General features: G+C 40.5%; 1 long non-coding RNA gene across 1 annotated transcript; it reads right to left on the bottom strand.

The window, feature by feature from the left end:
* Positions 1 to 318: 318 nt before the first annotated feature.
* LOC121065111 lies at positions 319 to 8,228 on the bottom strand. Its single transcript, XR_005816908.1, has 3 exons — positions 8,114 to 8,228; positions 7,617 to 7,669; positions 319 to 484 (listed from the first exon to the last, which is right to left on the bottom strand). It is a non-coding gene; the product is annotated as an uncharacterized LOC121065111 (long non-coding RNA).
* Between the last annotated feature and the right edge of the window lie 251 nt (positions 8,229 to 8,479).

Below are 8,479 nucleotides of genomic sequence, written 5' to 3'. Positions count from 1 at the left end.
GTATTGCTTTGTAAACCACATTTCAAAATGCACTGCTATCTATGAGTTGCATGAGCAAAGTTAGGTTGCAAGAGCATTCTTCAAGTTGTGGGGAGCCGCTCATAGCTTTCAGGATGCAGCTTGGTTGTCCAGTGGTTTTTATTGATCAGGGTAAAGAAATTCAGGAAAAGAACGGTAATTTATATATTTTGTAAAAAAATAAAAAATAAAAAAAGCTATTTCTTATCATGTAACTCAAAGAGTTATTTATCAGTTATACTTGAGAATGCATAACATTGTTTATACTCAAAACACATGCAAAAAGGAAAAATCCCCAGGTCAAGGAGATAAAAATGAAAATGTTCTGCCACAAAATGGTATCAAAGGCCTTCAGGCCTACAAATAAATAACAGTCCACATCTGTCCCTTCCAACAGATCCGTCCTTTGCTCACACCAGGAACTTCTTAAATTTCAGGACAGGCAAGAAGGAGGAAAGCAAAACATCTGTGGAGAGAAAAGTCAACAAATTTCAAGAGCCAAAGTGTCATTTGTTCTAAAATCATAGAGGTCAGGTTAAGGAATCCTCTGTTCAGGATCGCAAGTACCAGTTGGAAACCAAGTACAAAGGAAAGGGAAAGAGGAGCATCTGTGCAACATAAAATCCCACCAGTTTGCAGCTTTATAATTAGTTTAACCATTTCATCAAATTCCAACAGATTGAAGAGTACTTTCTTACATCCATGCAACGAGCAAGTGCCAGTTCATTATTACATGCATTTATCCCCATCAAAATATTCTACAAGGGCTAGAGTATGTGTACTGAGGTGCGGCCCTGGACTATATCGTCAGCCTCAATTATTATAGCTTAACTAAACATCTGTATACAACTTGTAACCGAAAAGTATATATTGCATTTGTCTGCAGGACCACATCACAGTTATTCAGTGTCCATCCCTGCGAAAGCCAACTCTCCTCCAATTTCATGTGAGTACGTACCTCTTCTAGGAGGATTACTGTGTTTCCTCTCACTCCTGCTTCCACAGTTCACTGCTGTTGGTACAAAGTACCAGACAATCAGACTGATCCCTGCTTCAAGATATACCACTGCTAATACAATCCTTTGCTGACCTAGGTTTCTAATGAGCTTTGAATGATTATGCCTTTAGATGAGAATCTCAACTTCTTAAGTGAGTATAACTATGCTGCACGTTTACACTGAGCGCATCAGGTATTATTTGTGGAAGATTAGAAATTTCTTAGTCTTTACCAAACCAATCCAATGAGAAAATGGAATGTCATGGTACAGGTAAGATCCTGAAGGAGTGAAGAAATGTGCAAGAATGAAAGCATTTCAGGGCACTGTACTCTTTCATGCACATTTGTACAGTCCCCATAGCCCATATCCATCAACTGAAACTACGAGCGCTACTATGTCATGTATGCTTAATGTAAATAGTAACACTACAAAATAAAATGCCAGACAATACTTTTATATTATAAAACAACTTGATACTGCTGTAAATTTACATTAATGGAGGGCAGAGATAGCACAAACTTTAAGAAGGATGATTTCTGAATACCTCACAGTTATTTGTTTTACTAATTAAAATTAGCTCCAAAATAAACAAAACAAGAAGCTTACTATGCAATGCAAGAAAAAAAGTGAGTTGTAAATACCCAGAAAATACTCAGAGATGTGATTATAGGCAACTTCTTAAAATTTTATTTTCTCTCGCCACAACTTTTATGAATTAGAATTGCCTTAAGGACTAAATGTTTCAGTTGCAAAGAAATGGAGAATACTAATATTTGGGATTATGTAGCACAAAGTGAATACGTTAATCTAGCCATCTGTGGATAACAGCCTATTGATTAAAACATTGCCTTCGGCAAAAACAGAGGTTTGGGAGAATTAAACTGGAGAAAGACCAAATACACAAAGTCTGAATGGAAGCTCTCTGCTGTCCTGCACCTAAGTAAATGCCCAGTGAACACCGAATATGTTTTTTCAGCTTTTGTCTGGGCTGCTGTGCTTAAGGCAGAGCTATTGTGTTTGTGGCAGCTTCCCTTCAGGCCCCTCAGGAGCACCAAGTCACCTCCTGACCCCGAGGGCGGCAGGGGCACTCCTAGCTGTCAACGGTGCCATGCTTCTCCTCATCCATAGCATTTAATAACTTGCACATCCCAGCATCCCGCCTTGCTACCTACCCTACTTCTAGTGATCCTTTTTTCTTCACTGCAAACCAATGCATTTCTACGCTACAAACACCTTTGATGCAGTATTTGCTGGAAATGCGGTGGGGAATTTGAAATAGCTTCTCAAAGGAGGTATGCTAATCAAACCAGTCGATAATCCCACCCAGAACTACATCTGACAGCTAAGTAAGATTTTTATTAATAGCTGTACTGTACTACAAAGGGCGTTTCTAATTTTTAGCTGCTTTGTTGTTTTGCTGGGCTTTTTTGCACACACTTGTTATCCATTCTGTCTTTGTCTCCTTAGCTCAGAAGCACCACCCAAGTGTTCTGAAAAAGTACTCTGGAAATAATTATCACTTATCATCGGAGGAAAAAAAAAAGTTCAGTAAACTGCCTGTCTGCCTCTAATAAACATTCACTCGCTACTAAAAGCTGGTTTAGATAACTTGTTATTTTCCCCAGAACCCTTCAAGTGCTTTTCTCCCTCGGAAAAGTCCGTCCAGAGGTTAATAAATCTGAGCTGTGACAGACCAAAGAGAGGGGTAAATTCAAAGCAAAAGGCCCTTCACAGCACACCCTGCCCACAACTTCCTCTCATCAGAGAAAACCACCTTTACAGCTTGACATGTGGGAAGTATGATTCAAGGAGCGAGGAGTGGGCTGGGGCAGATCCCCGTTCCCTGCTGGTGTTCCTCTGCTGGTAGCACAGCACTCTGCTTTGGCAGCAAAATATTTTGCCCTTCCTATTCCTGAAAATGATTTCAAGCCATAACTTTAAATCTGTGTTATGATAATTTGGCTCTGAGATGACAAAGGCTTCCAGGAGGATTAAAGAAAATCTGCTGTTTTGGAGGAAGCTGGGAAACAGCTGCTCCAGCAGACTGCACTGAGCTGTCACAGGCAAGTGGACAAGGCGAGAGTGGATTGAGCGCCTCCAGCCTGGCCAGAAAAGACACAGCGTGGGCTGCCCTGCAGATGCAAAGTCACCTAAAGGCTTGCCTACTTCATGCTATGAGCTTTGCTGACCCCAGGAGCTGCCTGGACTTAAGTGCCTGCCAGAGAGAAGGTCTAGCTTTAGAGAGAAGCAGGCACTCCAGGATGGTCTGGATGCCAAAAGGGGGGAATGGAGGAAAGAAAATGGGAAATTCTATGTGAATTCCTACTCTGCTCCCAGAACACTCATATAACACAGAGGATTTTTATTTCCTGGGCTACCCTATATGCCAGGTACATGCTCCTGCCTCACGCTGACCACACGTAGGTTTAGTGGTACCCTGCCCTCCAGGCTCTCAAGGGGCTGTGGACACCCTGTGCCCCCCTCCTTTTACCATCCATGATTCTTGCCCAGGTGCTATAGGCACCTGGTGCCTTCTGCTGGGGAGAAGGCACCAGGAGCTCCAGCAAAGAGGCCAAAAGCTCTGCTGAGGAGGAGATGTTGGCAGGAGTCAGCACAAGACAGAAGTGTCATTACCATCTGCTCTGCACCAGGGAGGGGCTGGATTCTTCCTGATCTCAGTAAGATAGGCACAACACCAAATAATGTAATAAAAGTGATTTTATGACAGGATGCCAATAAGCAGAGGATTATTGATAACAAGCAATTCTTATTTCTCTTCATTCCTCCATTCATGGAGCATTAGATGGACCTTATGCAAGCAGTATAGTTGCCCCAGACTCCCTGTTTTGAACTTAAGGCGAGAACTATCTCATTATGTTATGGTAAATATATCACATGCCTGGATCACACCAAGGCACCCACCTGACTGTGAAGACACTTTGTGTAACTCCTGGCCCTTCGCTGCAACCCAAGCAGGAGTTGCAGGTAGCAAGAGATACTTGGTACCAGGGAACCGTGCCTGCCAAGGGTGGTATGATTTGGAAACCGGTTAATAGACCTGCACAGGTTCTGCCATGCAAAATACCTGCTGATGTTTTCCTGTTGATTGATTTCTGCTGTTTTCCCACTAGAAGGGACTGAAGCATTGGCTGTGAGAGATGTCAAAGGCAGACTCAGCATGTCTTCTGTGAATAGCTTACAGGCTGGAAATTATGATTACCGTCCAAGGGGAATGATTGGATGCTATATTGTATTATGGCAAATACATTCTTCCTGAAAATCATGGTAAATTCACATACATTTTTGTTCTGTTGGAAAAATGGGACCCATAGATTATACAGAATGCAATACCATCACCGCTGGTAGTCGGCAACAGCAATAATGCTCTTTCCAGTCTGGGCACGGAACCTCTCCTGGCATTTTGATTAAACTGTTTGCAAGAGCTTGAAGGCTCCAGTAACCCATGTAGGCAAAGGAACAGCCCCAGGTAAATTCATGACAGACATCTATAATGAAGGACTCAGCTTAAAAGCAGAAAAATTTTTAACTCTTACTGATCATCTCCAACCTGATCCTGGATCTGTAGGAAGAGCTTGTGGGACTTGAAAGATCCAAACTCACCACTTCCTAATTTGTATTAGGAGGGAGAGAAACTATAGTGTGGCCCTCTTAGAGATGTGCAAGATGAATGGCTTTTAATTTGTGCCCCTAATATCTAAGATAGTTCTGAGTGGATAGAGAATTTATAAATTATTTAGCACAACTGACTTATGAAAGAAGATTAAAGTTTGTGATTTTTTTTGCTTCCATACTGTTTTGCAAAATATATTAAATAGGAGTTAATCAGTTAATCACACAGTCTGATCATTTCTTTGGTGAGTTTGGATTTCTTCTCAAGTGTACTCAGGTATGCAGCTGGGAAAAGATCTGTAGGGTGTCAGTATTGTTCCGGTGGTTGAGCTTTTAACAGCAAGTGCCAAGATTTTGCTGCCCAGAGACATATACCTGTCTATGCAAAATCTGTGTTAAAAGAAATCATCTTGATGTGAGATTAGCAAGATTTACATCACCTTTTCTGCAGAATATCTGGAGATAATGCAAGAAACCAAACTTCTAGAAAGTAGAAAACGAAAGCCAAGAGCTTAAATATGTGGCCTCTTTTTCCAAATTGTGGAACTATAAACATCTGTGGTTGTCTTTCATAGCTTCTAAAGTGAAGTCATTTATTTATACACCTAAACATGAATTTAATGTCAGCTTTAAGCTTCTGTTACAGAAATTTGCCACAGAATCAAGTTGAAGAGGCAATATAACTTCATTAATGTGGGAGGAAATACGCACATAATGCTATTACTTAATCTTAAGTGCCATTCCTGCTATTGCAAGAAAGTGCTTTACACCTATCTGGAAAGTCATTATTAGCAAACTGAATAATTTATCACTTCCAATTTTCAAGAAATTATACCCACCTAAGACTCAAACCATTGAAAAAATAGTAATCTAGAAAGCTATGTCAGCTTCCTAATGTAAGGTACAGTAGGAGTGTCCTACTGTGAAGTTTCATGGAGCATCTTTTCAAAGCCAGCACTAACTCTTCCTCTCTGTAAAGCAGGTGAACTTGTCTTCCTACTGCCTGATGGGTACCTTTATCTGTATTTCAACCAAATTTTTGTAAGTGGATAAAAAAATTGATGATGCGGTCTGAAAATCTCTGTGCTTCACCTATCTAATGGTATTTAGAGATACCCTCTGCTACCCAAACATTAACATACAGAATGGAAGCAGAGTTAAGGCTTACACTTTATCTTTAAACTTAACTCTGCACTCTTTGAAGTGCCTGATTTTGAATTAAATACACATACATTGAATTAAATACAGGAAGTGATGGAATCATTGTTTGCGTTGTGTTTTAAGTTCTTTGCCTGAGCTGGAAAATTGGAGAACAGAGAAGCCCATTTAACTCATAAAGAACTAAAGAGCAGCAGGCAAAAGGACAAAGGGGCTATCTTGTTTTAATTACTGACAAGTTAAATTGCCCTGACTAGAACTTATTTTCTGATTCCTTTTTTTAAGAATGTAGTGCAAACTCAGTGTTAAATGCTACTGAGTCTGGCTAGCATTTTCTGTCTCTTCTGTGCTGTATAAAACAAACTCTCATCAGTGAAGAAGCAGTTTAACACTTTTTAATATCTAGCGAGGTATCAGCTCCACTTGAAAAAGAATGATAATTAAAAATTCATGAGATACTGGAAATGTTTGGAATCTGAATTGCTTTGCAGGAAGAGACAACTGTGTCTACATAAATATTATCCACAGGATGGGTGGATTGTCAGGCTGTATTTACTAAGGTACTGTTTCTATGTAAACACAGTTACTAATTAGAGGTTTGTTTTGGAGAAAGAGACACAAAGCCAATCAGTTTGATGAGGGGAGAGCTTAGGAGGTGAGCTCTCTAGCTCGTCTTTGACTTCAATCAAGAAATGCCTGCGTCTGAACAAATGAAAACATTATCAAGTTGTAGTCAGTCCTTATCTGCAAAGACATTTCAGCGGTGTATTTACCATCCCTGAATTCCTTCCTGCACGTTTCTGGTTGTCTCCAGGGAGCAGACAGAGGTGCTGTCCTGCAAGTGGCAATTAAAATTCTTCCCCATCTACACAAAGTCCCTTCTCTTTCCCCTTCTTCTTCCATCACCATGCAGGCTAAGGTGACCCCACCACAGGTGCTCCCAGGAGCCTGCACCTTCCTGGGGAGAGGCATCACTAACCAGCCTGACAATAACATTTGTGGCTCATCTGGAGGCGCCCACAAAACCATCTCTTTCTCTCTTTTTCAGTTTTCTTAATTTGTAAAAGTCAGGGGAAAAAAAAAAAAAAAAGCCCTGACTGGTATCACACACACAATGTAACCAGGCAGACATTTTGCTTTTGCTTTGAAGACTCTTTTATAAATGCTAACAGAGGACAGGAAAAATAGCTGTTATTGCAATAGGTTTTTTGGTAAAATATCAGGAACTAAAGAATACTGGAAGTTGCTCCATTGAAAATTGAAAATAAACCAATTATAAAATAAACAAGTCAGCATAGAGTTTACGCAGTGATTTTTGGTGAATATTTTATATTACATCATTTCCAAAGCACTCTATAAACTCCCCAAGTTGATGACACAAGCAATAGGTATGACTTAATTAATTGGCTTGACAATGGAAAGGAAAGGAAAAGCAAAGGAAAAGCAAAGGAAGACAACAGCAAATCCAAAGCAGAGCACTAGCATGTAGGTTAAGTATTTTCTGATGAGAAATAGTAGACTACTTCAATTTTCAAGTATTGCTAAGTTATTTGTGAGGATGTTGTGCTTTTGTGTATTGTGTTCTTATAGGATGTTTTAAATTTGATTTTTAATTACTTGCTCAATACTAATAGAAGTAATACATTTTTGTTTTATGGATACTTAAAGAATATCAGAGTAAAAACTTGTAATGGAAAGGTCTTAATTACTTAAAAAAAAAAAAAAAAAAGCACCCAGAAATAAAGAACTACAATTAATTATTTGTGGACCTATGTTCTGTCTCATTCAAATCTGTAAATCTCAACTACCTACCTCTGGCGAACCAGAAATCTTCCTGCTGCAGTGGGCTGTTTCCAGATTTCGTTCTGCAGTGATAGAAAACACCCACTGGATGGCAGTGCAAACCTGCAAGTTGAAACCTTTAACTCCTTTCCTCCCAGCACCCTCTTGGGCTGCACTAACCGAACCAGCGCAGCCTGCATTTGCAAAGCGGAGCCCACCGGCTGCTCATGCTGTGGCCTTTTTGTATTTCTCACATCTGTCACCGTGCAAGCCTGAAAAATCAGGTTCGGCTGTGCTCAGCCCCCGCTGCTGGCTGCTGCACGGAGAAGCATCCCGCTGGCTGTGCCTGGCAGGAGGCTGGCCAGCTCAGGATGCTTCAGGCAGACAAAACAGTCACTCTCATGGAAAAAATGATGAGACCGGCTGTCTGTAGGGGAGTTTTCCTGCTCCTGAACAGTTAAGCGTTAGCTTATTTCATAAAGCTTGAGCTTTACGAGTTTATTTTTCACCTCCCTAATGTAACTTACCGGCTGCATGAATGTCCTCGTTGTGCATACAATGCCTGAAGAGTCACAGCTGCAGGCTTGTTTCACGTGCTGTTCGCCTGAAACAGCATCCAGAGAAGGCTGCAGAGCTGTGGGTAGAAGAGGGGTACAGGAGGCACAGTAGCTTATAAGAAAGCTGATTGAAAATTGATGAGAGTACAATGAGTACTTCTTGTTCGTAGCATTTCTCTATATTTCAGATAATAATATTTTTCTTTTGCTTATCTTAGATGCCACGTTTGCCTCATCTCTTTGAAAAACAAAGAACAACATTCATAGCACTCTTATTCCCTGAAAATTTCTGATACTTGGTTCGTGCTGGTACCCATGCTGGACTCACTTATTAGC

Source organism: Cygnus olor, chromosome 2 (assembly GCF_009769625.2).
Source record: "Cygnus olor isolate bCygOlo1 chromosome 2, bCygOlo1.pri.v2, whole genome shotgun sequence".
NCBI classification, from domain to species: domain Eukaryota; kingdom Metazoa; phylum Chordata; class Aves; order Anseriformes; family Anatidae; genus Cygnus; species Cygnus olor.
This window is presented reverse-complemented; position numbering and strand designations above follow the sequence as displayed.